At 39.7% G+C, this 14,149-nt stretch overlaps 1 long non-coding RNA gene across 1 annotated transcript in view; it reads right to left on the bottom strand.

Annotated features, from left to right (window-relative positions):
• LOC136301382 (uncharacterized) overlaps positions 1–14,149 on the bottom strand; it is a 36,312-nt gene that overhangs the window by 4,005 nt on the left and 18,158 nt on the right. The window contains exon 2 of the long non-coding RNA XR_010723859.1: positions 6,015–6,189. This is a non-coding gene — a long non-coding RNA (uncharacterized lncRNA). The remainder of the gene's footprint in view (positions 1–6,014; positions 6,190–14,149) is intronic.

Genomic DNA, 14,149 nt, shown 5'->3' on the forward strand with positions numbered 1-14,149 from the left:
TTTTATGATGTCATCAGATTATTTATCCTGCTGTGCTGAAAAACTGAGAATTGCATTTCCCCCTGCAGCCCCTTCATCTCTGAAGGCATTTTTTAACTACTTTTTTTTTTTTTTTTAGCACCTCTGAAAGTAAGGGGTTGAAATTGTGGAGAGTAAACTACCCTTCCCGAAGTAGAGCTGAATGCATTGGATCCATTCTGCCAGCTGGCATTCAAGTTTGCTGTGTTGCTTACAAATATATACCAAAGCAAACCTCAAAAAAACCCACCACACAGACAATTTTGATTCCCTCCCTGTCAGTAACTACATTTGTTTAGCAGCTAGGCATGGGACTGTGGCACTAGCTGGTATTTTATATTCTACTTATTTTATACCAAGACATTTGAGAGAGGTGAAAGAGTAAACAAGCTCTCAGGTCCCAAGATATTTTTGTACTGAGACCACTACATCCACTACCTGCAAATTACAGGTATTTTAAACTTTTTTTCAATTATGCATGCATAAAATATTAGATCACTGCATGGTTAGCTAATATTATTTTAATATCACCTTTCATGTAGAAAAATGTTACTTCTACCTCAGTCTTTGCTTAACAAGTAATTCAAAGAACAAATCGTGGGTGTAGGTGTTTTCTCAGCTTACCAGAATGGTTTAAAATTAAGTTTCACTCTATCCTTGTTCAGTAGCCAGAAGATAGAGTTATGTATCTTCTGGGATCTACTCACCCATTCAAAAATAGATGCCTACTTTCACATGGACACAGGTAGGGTTTTTTCCACTAGGATTCTGGTGTGCCTCAGGGCAAGACCTAGTTGGGTAAGCCATTGTTTTCATTATAGGCAGTAAAACACATTTATGCATATGTGCATTTTGCAGCAGGAATTGTTCCCCATCATTTGCATCATAATTCTCAGAGCAGCTCTTCTGCACGACCTCAGGGGTTTGGGTGGCAGCACTGGGATGAGTGGAAAGTGTTTGTGGATGGTGCGGAGGCATTTCAGACTGCAAAAGCTGTCTGATACAGGTCTAGGGGGCATCTGGGAGTGAGAAAAGTAATGTCTCCTAATGTCAGTGGGAAGCAGACCCTGGTGCAAACCCTCCATAACTGGGAAGCCAGTTGCTTTGTGGTGGGAAAGGTCCTGAGTGAGAACTAATGCACAAAAACTGTGGGTGATGTGAGGAGGGGAAGCTGGGACAAGGGAAGGAGCAGGGTCACTAAAATAGCTGGGAAGTCTGTCTGGAAACTTCTGTTTCAGTAGTCCCAATGTCTTCAACTTAGTCTAAAATCTGATTTCTCCTTTGGTTCCCAGGAGTCTGTGCAATGCAGGCCTTCCTGTGGAAATGATGGGCCTGAGTTTGTACTTAAATAACTTGCAGAACTGAGGGGGAGCCACTGGGAGAAAGACACCTTCTTAGAAAATTATATTTGTGAAACATAAGATAGAACATGGCAATTTTGGGCTCTCTGCATCAGAGCTGGGGTTTTGTGGCAGGGTGTTAAAAGCTGTTCCTTTTATTGTTTTGGTTTCCTCTGAGCTTGCAGAGTAGTCCCACTTCCTTCAGTATTACAGCCATCCAGATGGATCAGGGTGATAACCAGTGAGAAATTGCTCTGCAATTTAGCTACATGTGGAAAACATGCTTTGAAAAATATGTTCAGTTGTCTTTTTAGAGGTGAATGTGGAGATATTCTAATCTCAGATGTATTTTGGGGTCTTTAGTTCAGTTTCCCAGTATACATTTATGTCTCGATTCCACCAGAGTTAAATTTAAGATTAAATTAGTTTTGTGGTCAGGAAGAAAATGCTTTATTCTTGCTTGTTTCACATTTCTGCACCATTAATTCATGGTAAGATGTATTTTTAAGACATAAGGTGACTTTTTTTTTTGTCCTCTCCCACGTAGGACTTTATGGCAATGGCAGATTGAGAAGTGAAGACTTATTCCTATCCACTCAGACAGAATTAGACTCATCTGTGCTTCAACTAACACATCCAGACCACATTACTACAGCTGGCACTGAATCACCTGTTGCTCCTACTTTACTGCTGAAGGAACCAGGGTCAGACAGACTGGAAAACTCCCCAGTCTGAAATGGTCTTTTAACTTTTGAATGATGACAGCATTTATGTGGATGATTTGGATGTGGCCTACATCTTTGATATCATAATTATTCTCTAAATAGAGAGCCATTAAACACTAGTTTACTTTGGATAGAGATGCAAGTTCTTTGAATATTAGATCCTGAGTGTTTAGAAAGAGCATATTAGCACTTAAGAACATAATTTGATATCATAAAAATGTGTGGCAACCTAGTTCATAGGCAGCATGAATAAGGATAAATTACTTTTGTGCTGCTCACCAAAACACTCTGAGTCAGATGCAAGCCATTCACTTTCTCACTATCCAACAAAGTGCCCATGCAATGAGCAATTTCACACAATATGAGGAACTTGCTGCTGCTTTTTTGTATTACTGCATACTAGCAAAAAGAAAAAAAAAAAAAACAACAAACAACCAAACAAACCCCCCCAACCCCCCCCCCCCAAAAAAACCCAAAAAACAAAAAACCAAAACAAACAAACAAAAAACTAACAAACAAAAAACCCCACAAAGTTGTGACAGAGTGTTAATTTCTTTATTAGCCCAAATTCTGGGATGGGTTTCAGAGTACCAGAGAAATGGCAATGCTCTCTCATGAAGTGTTAACAAGGTTGAAGTGTTGTCCACTCATAGTTGCTCTGGAAACGAATGCTATTGCTTTGTTCTTTGTCATTTCAGGGAATGCTGGTTCTTACTATGTGGGGAGAGAGAGTTTTCTTCTTTTTGAGGGCTGCATTGTCTTTTTGAGCAATCCTGGATGTCCCCCCTAGTATGCAGCACATTGTCACATGCGATTAGTGCATCCATGTAAAACATGGCCACAGGCCATAAAGAAGTGGGTGGAACCCTATTTTGCATGTGCAAACCTTATAATCTGAGAATAATCTAAGGATTTTGTGGGGTGTTCTATATACTGAAACGATGTCTCAGGAAGTGAATGCACTGAAGAGCATTCAGGATAAATTTGTCTCTGGCATTATCAATCTTAATTTTGGTAGTTTCTAGAGAAGGTTTATTTTAAATACACAAAATAAGAGACTATAAATCAGCTTTTTGATGTTTATATGTTTTCGTTGGGAGTTTGATAAAGTCTTTATTTCTTGCTTCCTCTTGTCTTCTCTCAGTTACTCTTAATTTTCCAGATGCAGTTGACAGCCAGTTAATCCAAACACTTTGGATTCCTGTCATGAAGACATTACCTTACAGAATTTCTAACTGCAGAGCTGACTGTATTTAACTAATTTCCAGGTTTCAGTTTCACGGGGTTCTGAGAAGTATGGTCCACATATGCAATATCTTCCTTCAGGATATCTGAGGTTGCATTAATTATCAAGCATCCAGAAGAGGAAGCATTAATCATTTGTCTCTGTACATTGCTGGGATTATTCCAAAACCTCCTTCCTTTTCTCTGTCAATATAAATTCAATAAGGAGAGAAGGGGAAAGTTTCACATATGGTCAGAGATAGAGAGCATGTCCTTTTCTCCAGAAGCATACATCAAAGATTTACAGAGATCGGGCTGATTCATCGACAACACTCTTGGGCCAATATAGGGCCGAGGATGTGAGTTAGTCACAAGCAATGTGACTTTAGACTTCCATAAGCAATTTTTACAGATGATACAATATATTATCCTTTCTCTTCTCCCTCATTAATAGTCTGCTATACTCCCTTTATAGATTTCCTTTTGCCCTTGTCTCCAACAGAATAGAAAGAGCCATGGATGTAAAACCTGAAAATCTCCATTCTTGAGCAGAGACCAGGAATCGAACTCAAAAAGCCATTTCATGAACCAGGATGCAAGCAAATGTTTTGTCAAATCAGTTTTCTTAGGGTTCATGTTCACAGTGTTGATAACATGAAGGAACTGGTGACGTTACAATGTTCTTGAGGCACATTCTCCATGTCAGACACACATGAAGTTTTCCAGAAGAAACACAGCTAGCTAAGAATAAGATTGGCAGTTCATAGAAAGACCAAGCTGAATGACATCTGCATGAAGAATTTCTTATCCAAAACTAACAGTCATACCCTGTTCTCAGCTACATGAGAGAAGGCCAGGGTACTACTGCTAAACCAGTGGAGCTGCTCAAAATGGTTAATGGTGTAGATGTACTTGATTTCCAGGAAAGTTCTGGGAGCATTGTTATTAATTCTCCTTTATTCTCTTGATATGCTCAATTTCCAACTAATTATTCTTAGTTCACCCTTTCAAACTACAGGCAGTAATCCAGGTTTTCCATGCTTTAGCGAATTTACAATACCAGAAGAATCTAAGCCATCTGATCTCCTTTTCTTAAATCTGAGTAACACCATCCATGTGAGTTTGTTTTCTACTATACTGTTCAGAAGAGGTAAGATATCCTGAAATTATCTTGGTGTCTAGAACCGCATGGTCTAAGTTAGTCATAGGCTAAAAAGATCAGTCAAAGTCACAGTGGAGACATGCAATGTATCACAGTTCTGTGGCTTTCTGACATTAAGCTTCTTTCCCAGAAATGCAAAGAAAGGAGGGTAACAGAAACTTGGGGACAAAAGATTTTCTCCTGCTCTCTGTGGAACTACAGTGAATTAGAAGAATAAATATTATATAATTAAAAGGAACAACAGGCTTCAAAGGAACAATGTCCTTATGATCAAAAGGCTGCATCATACCTTAAGCAAAAGAGTTTTTCTATTTATACAGTTTAAGTATACTGTTTAACCCCTTGCATTTGCTTTTGAAAAAAACCCCCAATGCTCTATGTCCCTGAAGGATAAAGCCATGTGGGGAAAGAGCAACTGTCTGAGATTTTTGTCCTGCTCTGGAATTGCTGCACCCTTGTGCAAGAGAGTGAACCTTTCCACAAGCATGTTCCATAATCACTGGGCCATTCTTTTGCATTCAGTTGTTCCCTGAGGCATCCAGTGCACATCAGCAGTCACTGTGCTTTTGCAAATGAAAGAAAGGTGATTCCATTAGTCAAGACCCCAATCCACACTGAAGCAGCAGCATGCCAAAGTGCACAGATGCTAGTAAATGTATGCATAGTTCCACTATTGCTTCAGAGAAATGTAGTAACTCATTACTTTTCCTTCCCACAAAAGAAACTGCTTTGAAAAATAGGAAACAAACACATGGAACTGCTGATTTTGATGGTACTTAAAAGGAAAAAGACAGATCACACTGGAAACAATATGGATTTTTCCTCATTTGATCTACAGGAGAAAGGGAGGGTTTATCACCTCCCATAACAAATTCAGAACTTTTAAAATAAAATACAAATCTCCATTTAAATTTTTTTATGTTAGTGAATTCTTTTCTGTATGACATACAGAAAAGTTAGTATTGTTTTGGAACAAAAAAAACCCATTTTTTAAAAAAGTAATTTTGGAAATAGCTCCACTTTTTGCATAAATCTCTGTCCTGCCTCATCAGTGTTTTACAGAGTTCCCTTTCTGTGCAGATTCTGGCCGAAGTCAGCTTGCTAATTCCCAAAGACTTGAATTAGCCACATGATGGTTTTCACAGAGCTGCTAAAACATTTGACTCCATTAATTGGCCTATAATATGTTTACATTTACAAATGGCTTGCTTAGAAAATTCCCAAGGAACAACCAATGCATTGAAATAATTTTTGCAATAGATCCAGGCTCTTTTGCTTCAGTTTTGGGAAGCTTCATGTAAAGGCAGTGCCTGCATGCATGTGCCTGCATGCTTAGATTTAGGGGACCACACTAACAGATGCTTTCACGGAGCAGAAGGCAGAATTGAAATATCTAAGTCTAATACTGCAATCCACAAAAACTTGCCTAACCCTGCAGGAAATAAAAAGAGCCACAACCAGTGATCATTTCCCCTGTGAAGTTCACTAGGTACTTCCAGTGCTTGACAGCCTGGTTTGCTATCCCTCGAGAGAACTTTTTGGTACCTTTCTTATGACTGCAGTCCTTTGAGACTTGCAAACTGGCCAGTCCCACACTCATATCCCCAGAGGTCCAGTCCCCAGAGGTCCAGTCCAACCAGTGTTTCCTGGAAAAGTTGGATGTGTATTGACAGCAGTCACTTCTGCACAAGGCACAGCCAGCCTTGGGTGTATCCTGCATCTGGAAGGGAAGCAGAACTGTTGCTTTTATCTAACTATTTAGAGGTTTAAAGCATTTACCCAGGAAGCTGAAGCTCAAGGCTTTACTCCTCCTCAGCTAAAGGCAGTTCCAGCGCAGATCTGCAAGGTCCCACAGGAGCACTGGGAGGGAACATCCTCCCCTCAGTATGTCAGAACTGGTGTGGCTGAAAAACACTGAGCCAAAGGGGCAGGAATAGAGTAAACCACAAACGAGTGATGTTGTCCTTGTGTGTGGGAAGGCTGCACAGACTTCAGGCTGCACAGCACAGTAAAGATCTCAAAGAATATTAATGTTTTTAGGCTAGAACCTCGGTGAGGGAAGTTATCCCCAATGCCTAACTACTGTCCTTCTGCTGGCTCAGCTGCTGATCCACACCCTTCATTTTAGACAGAAGACTTCAAGTAAGCACTTCTCAGTTTGCAGGACACTTGCTAGAATTTCAGTTAACAAATTAAAAACAAATTCTTGGAAATAAATTTGCTCATGAGCTCTAAGAGCAAAAGCAAAATAACAGAACCATGTAACCTAACATTTTCTTTCCATTAAACTCAGATATGTATCAATTCTTTCCTTATTTATTCAAAAATTATGAAAACAAGGAGTACCCTGGAACATCTTAAAGAGTGCAGTGACTTAGAAATTAATTATTTTTATATACAAGGGAAAGCAAAAATCTGTAACCACAAATCGTTTTTCATCATAAAGACTTCACTGATGGCTTCTAAATCACTAATTGTACTTGCAAATGAATTTCCTCCCACTACAATGGAAAGAGGTTAGTTATTAAAATTTAGCATATTAATATAAATTATGTCTGTGGTGCTTTCAAAAGTAAATTGAATATACTTTTGATGTTGTATGTAGAGTTGGAAGAGTGTTTCAACCTACCCATTTCTCTAACAGAATGAGTTAAAGACATTAAAATATTTGTATAGTCATGAAGTTAAGGGCATAGTGATGGGCACTAGGGAAGATTCTATAAAAACTGTTTCTGATCTACATACATCTCTTTTTAATCAATGGAAGAATTATTTAAAAGCCAATCAGACTTTTAAAATTAACCAAATTCCATTTGTATGAAGACTTTCAAGCATTTTTGTCAGCTCAGTTCGTTTTGAAAGTTAATTTCATAAAATCATAGAATTGTTTAAATTGGATATCTCCCTTAATATCATCCAACCCTTAACCCAGCACTGACTAATCCACCACTAAAACCATGTCCCTAAGTGCCACAACTACACATCTTTTAAATACCTCCAAGGATGGTGACTCCACCACTTCCCTGGGCAGCCTGTTACAAAGTTTGACAAATCTTTTCATGAACGATCTTTTCCTAAGATCCAATCTAAACCTCCTGTGGTGCAACTTGAAGCTGTTCCTTCCTGTCTTAGCACTGCGACCTGGCAGAATAGCCAGACCCTCACTCATCTACAATCTCCTTTCTGGGAGTTTTTGAGAGTGATAAGATGCCCCTGGAGCCTCCTCTTCTCCAGGCTGAGCTCCCCCAGCTGCTCCTCACAGGACTTGGACTCCCGATCCATCACCAGGTCTGTTGCTCTCCTTTGTGGATATCTTTGAAATTTCAGAAATATTTTTCTATTTTCTACCCATCTGTTTCAGCTAAATAGTTAACTTCCCTAGAAGAAGTAGCTTTTTTGTGAGATCTCATTCTGTATCCAGAAGCAGTTAAAGCAGTGCTTTTCCTCACAAAAAAAAAATATTTTTACTTCACAGGGAAATAAGCTTGCGCTGATGACCTTTGTGAGGTAAAAAATTACTCCAAAGTACTTAAGAACTTTACTACATATTTGAATTCTTTGAAAGAAGAAGTTCATAAATCATTCTCCCATATTATATGTCTATAATACATCTAAACATGTAGATTTAATTAGCAAGTATGTAAAACTAAAACTTACATTGAGTACTGTAGTACTTAGTCCTACAACAATCAGCCTGAAAAGCTGTTTTTAAATGTAATACTTAGAAAGTGTATAATCTGGATTTCCATCTCTAAAGTATAATTTCTATATGGAAGTCTCGGGTAATCTGTGGGAAAAATAGCAATATTCAGAAACTGAGTAATGTAGCAGATCCAATTTCAAATTAGACTTTCCCTTGAAACTAGAAGATGATAACTATGCATTTGATAAAAACTTAAATCATATTTTCCAGAGAAGAAAATGAAGTATATAGAGGTCACTCTGGGTGTGACGTCCATTACCACATAGGTCCAAGTCCCATTAGTCATTTCAGTGTATATATATTTTTTTTTCTTCTAACATGCTGACACTTTGAATGCTTGTGTACATTGTGGGAAAGGAAAGGGAAAAGAAAAAGGAAGAGAAAAAAGAGAAGGAAAGAGGAAAGGGAAGGAAAGGGAAGAGGAGAGGAAGGACTGCAGGAATACACACTGTCTCTGGGAAGTTGGCAAGATGGATGAACAGGATACAGCATGACAATAAATTTCTTATAGTTCATGGGCCCTCAGAGGCACAGTTCTTAACTGGACATGTGTTCTGATTCCTTCTTAGTTGCTTTCAGCTTATACAGGATTATTGACTACTTTTGAAATGTGATATTTGTAGTGCTAATGTGATAACTAAGTGATGGCCATCTCTTATTCCCAGCTTTCCCCCATTTTCCCGGTAGAAAGGTGGAGCCCATTCCCAATCTGGGCAGCAAAATGATGCCTTCACTGAAAGATTTTAGAAGTACCCATGAAGAGAAGGTATCTGCTTTGCAGGACAGTTCAGAGAAGTCACTCAAGAAACAAGAAAAATGGCAGAAAGCACAGTGATGTGGCAGTGATGCTGTTGCTGAAATGGGTGATGATATGAGAAAGAGCAGACTCACCAGAATTGTCTGCAGGGGTGCACAAACTGTGACAGAAAGAACTGGAAGGATTTAAATAACCTTGTCAAGGTGCATGTGTGCACCCCTGCCTTCACCTCTAGATCTGTTAGGAAAAATTAAAAATATCCTTAAATTATGTTCCACAGAAACATCATGAGTCCATGGGGTGCTGTAGACAGATTGAACTTTGTCACTCCAGTGTGAGAGTCCTGAGCCCAGTCAGCACATCCAGACATGAGCTGGAAAAAAAGTCCTGCAGTTCTTCCTGCTTTGGTCCAATTCATGGGGAGGAGGAAGCCATTGAGGGACTTAGTACTGGCACAAGCCATCCCAAGAACCTCCATGTTCCTGACTTTAGTTTCAAACAAGGGAGTGCATTTGACACATGGAGACTGATCACAACAGTGATCTGAAATAATGCTTTTGACTTTGACCTTCCCTCTCCTGAATTTGCTTTATCCTTTGTTGTGCTTTACCATTGATGTATCACAAGAGCTTTTTCTAGCAGAACACCATCTTCTTTCTGCACCGTTGTACAGACTAAGCAACTGTAATATTTATAATATCAGATTTTGGGTGGCCTGAGCACTCTTTTGGTTTTCATAAAAGGTGTAATAAAGCAAGATGTGTAGAGTCAAAACTTGGAAACAACTTAAGTCACTACCCAAGGCAGGTGGGCCAATCATCATGAACAGTGTATTAACTGTGCTTCCCTATAGGAAAGCAGCAGAGTATGAGTTTGAGTTTTCAGGCGTCACAGAGCTGTGAGAGGCAGCTGCAGGAGCTGATCTGGCCAACAGGATAAGTAGAGATTTGGATCCAATTTCTCATTGGAAGTAAACTAGGTGACAGCAAAGTTAATGCCTTGTTCATGATACCAAAGTTTCCTCCTAAAGAGGAAAAAACCCCAAAATAACCCTGAAAGTTCCTGTAACACGTTCATGGCACAAGGGGTGGAAAGGCTCTGAGGGGTCTATGAGAGTTAATGGATTAATTTGTAAATGGTTTGAGATCTTGCCCTAATGTTCAGAGAAAAGCTCAGAACACTTGCTCTGCATGTATTTGCAACTCCCTAAATAAAGACCACAGTGCCAGGTCTTGAATTTCACACATTAATCCACAGGGACCTGCAATCCAGACAGATGGCTCTGAGGCAGCAAGGAAAATAGTTCTTTGCTGGTTTTCAACCCTTATTTGATTAGGTGGATTTCCATGGTATGAGCAACTTTACAGCAAGAGAACAGTCATTTCTTTAGAAAACTGCTACGAGCAAAACTTAGATACACTCTCCTAGAAAAAAGGTAGTTCCTGTCTGCGACCACCAAGAGAACTAAATCAAGGCTGATTTGGATTCTGTTTCCCACAGTGAAAGAGTGGGAAAATCATCTTCCCTTGCTCTTGGGATAGAAATTATATTGGATGAATCAGCCTGTTACAAGAACTTTTTGGACAGAATACAGGAAAATCTTCATATGATTTGAATTTGGTTAACTCACAAGCATTATTGTTTTATATTATTGGCAGAAAACAGAGTATCATTAATAATAGGATCTGCCAAATGCTACTACTTTATGGGATCTATGACAGTTGAATCTATGCCTTAGTAGCTTAGAGAATCTCACACCTGTTAACTGGACTCATCCTGCCCAGCAGCAGGGACCTTGCCCATGGGTGCATAGTGTCTTCAGTTTCCACAACAGCCAGGCCAGTGTAGGGCTCTCAGCATTTTGCAGGACTGATTTTTATATTTCTGTCCTTTCCAGCAGACCCCTGGGGTATTGAAAAGAGCCAATAAACAAAACAAAACAATACAAAAGCCAAAAAGCAAGAAAGACCAGCATTTGCTGAAAATGCTGACCAACATTTGCACTGATTATGTTAGTGTGCCCCTGAAATTCCTGCATGTCCTGCTGTGTAAATGCAAAAAAATAAATTAAAAAAAAACCCCAAAACAAAAAAACAACAACAAAACCACCCCACTTTATTTCTCCAAATATTAGGGAATATTTTCTTTGGCTTTGTTCTATACACATCATCATTCCTCACATCCTACATTTCAGAGCAGGGTTTGAAAAGGACTTGCCTGGGGAATATTTCACTTACTTACCCTGAGATTTGAGGTTTTATCAGACAGAATTATTTAGATTGGAAAAATCTTCTAAGATTGCTGAGTCCAACCATTAACATAATACTGCCTAGATCCTAAGGATCAGGTGAATTTAGCAGGGTGTTTCCATTCTCTCTGTGAACTTGGTGTGCAATGTTGCTTACTGATCATTACCTGCTGCCAGTATCCTTATTCTTACCTACTGAGTCGGACAAGAGAATCATGTGAAATTGTTTTTTCCCAGGTTGTGGCAGGCTTTGGGGTTATGACAGAGTAGCTTGAATTTCAAACTATGGATTGAAATCACAGCATCTGGCAGGGCTGAGAGCTTCTGGGCTCAGTAAGCTGTGATCTACCCCAACTGCAGGCCCTCTCCACCATCAAGGGATTGGATGTTCAGATCCTGTTTATGGGCAGTAACTGAAGCTGTTCCAGTGCTTTACTTGGAAAACCAACCCATTACCATACAGCCTGTGCCATGCATGCTGCTGCTATCATAAGCCTTATTTTAAATTTGTCATTCTTGGCTATCAGCAAAAGAACAGAAGTGCAATATGCAGAGCAGAATAAACTCTGTAGTCCAAGTTCTGGGCAAAGCCGCTCCAATTTGTTAAAAAAATGTAAGTACCATAGCCAGTCAAATCAAAAGCTTGTTTGTCCTGTCTCTGACAGTGATTATTAGCAGATACTGAAACAAAAGTATGAGAATTAGGGTATATAGAGTCCTTTTACTGCCTACCAGCCTCTAAAAATCAACAGTGTAAAGATTTCCTGAGACTGAAATTACATCCAGAGCATAGTATCTAATAGTCAACAAAACACTCATCCTCCATTAATGTGTCAATCCCTTTTGGCACTTATTTATTTAATCTATTTTGCCACAATGTAACTACAGGCCACACAAAAAGTTTTCCTTTTTTGCCTATTTTTAGTTATGCCTGACAATTTTATTGAGCGCCCTGAAAGATTTTATATTCTGAGAGACTGTGAACGGTCAATCTGATCAGCCCCTGTTTGTTTTCCCTGTACAAGCCAGGGTTTATGGAAGTGTGCTCTATTCTGCCTCCATTATCATTTTTCCAAACTGAGAAATCTTAGGATTTAGCAGAACAGAGACATGCCAAAAAGGAAAAGAGACTTGTGGTAGGACCAGTTGTGGAGGAGTTTCTGGAGGCAGTTTCTGGCTCCAGACGTCTTCTCACCCACGCTGTAGACCTGTGAAGCTAGAACAGATAGAACAGATATTGTGTCCTGACAGCAAGGAACCATCAGGCTTAAGTGTCAGAGTAAGAAAAGCCAATGATTACCCCTTCTCTGCCACTCTGACATTTCTCCCCAGGGCCACTAAGATATGAAGGTGGATGGCAATTTTCACCTAAGGGTGGCATGAGAACACATCTGCCACAAGGCAGTAAGAAGAGAAAGCAGATGTCACCATCTTCTCTGTGAAGAAGAATGTGACTGCCTGTTGGAGGTCTTAAGGAAGCTGGGTAGCTGAGTGGCTGAGGATGGGAGGGAATTTTCTGTGTGATTTCCCAGGGAAGTCTTAAAGCCCACCTGACCAAGAATATGAAGTTGATGATACTTTTTATGAGCAAAGAGGACATTGATACCAAACACAGTATTTAGTGTTGGTGTGGGGTGAAGATTTGAATTGCTACACAGGAAAGAAAGGAGATCATAGGTTTTGTGCAAATTTGGAGAAGGGTTTGCACAAACTGTTTTGACACAATGGGAGTAAAAATTCACCTTGGTCTTAAAGAAAGGCACAGAGAAAAAAGAGGATGAGTCTCTGAAAAGAGTGAGTTCACAGCTCTTTAAAAAATGAGAAGAAATATAGAAAATACCAAGTTTCAAAAAGAAAGTCCAGGAAACTCTTGAGTCCGTGGCTGAAATTTCATGGTGCTTCAGTCAGAGCAAAAGTCAACGGGGAAAGGAAGGGTGTAGAAAGCTCCTGCATGCATGCTGGGAGTTGTTCCCTAATAATACAAGCACAGCCTGTCCCAAAGCAGAGAAAGGGTGGGAAAGCAAGCATGGGATCAGCTTTCCTGACCCTTACCCTTACTGTCCTTAACAGACTGTATTACTGCTATAGATCAAATTAGGTCTTTATAGGAAAACCTCTTTTCCCTTCTCAGCTCAAGTCTGGTTCTGAGTCATAAACTCATAAACTTGCAACTTCAGCTTCAGTCCCGTTCACAAAGATCCATGTTATAATATAGGCCCATAAGGTCATTAAACCCAAGGATGTGTTTAGGAGATAAACAGCAACAAGCACATTGCCAGAAATAAAAGCCTGTACAGATACGTATAATCTTGCTCTGACTTTGCAGAAAAGTAAAGTGCAAAAGGAAAAGATGTCCAAATGTAATTATTTAACACCTTGTATCTGAGATGAGAGATGGGTCTTTTTCACCTCATGGATAGGACAGGCCATGGGAAGGGTGATGCCAGAGTTACATGTACACATGAAAAATCCAAGGAAACAAGTAAGCCACAGTGTGAGGCAGCCGCCCTGGTGCCCCTTCCCGCTGTTGTCAGAGCTGCCTCCAAAATGAGCAGAACCAGGGCATAACGCCCCAGGTCTGCTGGCCAGGAACAGCCTGTTCTACAGTGTCACACTAAAAACCCTGCCTGCACAACAATCCATCACTGAGGATTTTCTGACTGTGGAAACATCTCCCTCACTCACAGATTTCAAACAAAAACCATCGTCAATGCTAACTTGCAGCCAGAGCACATGTTTTCATTAATCAAGATGTTAATCATGGAATCACCAAGACCTCCGCCAGATAAATAAACATGCTTAAGACATCCAGGACTAGTAAACTTTGCCCTTTTTATGACTGCTTTTTCCATGATTCTTTGTCTAATTGGGTTCAACAGCAAGCCTCCCTATGATAACTTGCGTCACTGTTTTGGTTTCTTTTTTACATAGAAAAGAGTGCCCAGAGAGATGCTTGCTTTAGGATAATGACT

Source organism: Chamaea fasciata, unplaced genomic scaffold (assembly GCF_029207755.1).
Source record: "Chamaea fasciata isolate MVZ Bird 193981 ecotype frontalis unplaced genomic scaffold, bChaFas1.0.hap1 SCAF_1, whole genome shotgun sequence".
Classification (NCBI taxonomy): Eukaryota; Metazoa; Chordata; class Aves; order Passeriformes; family Sylviidae; genus Chamaea; species Chamaea fasciata.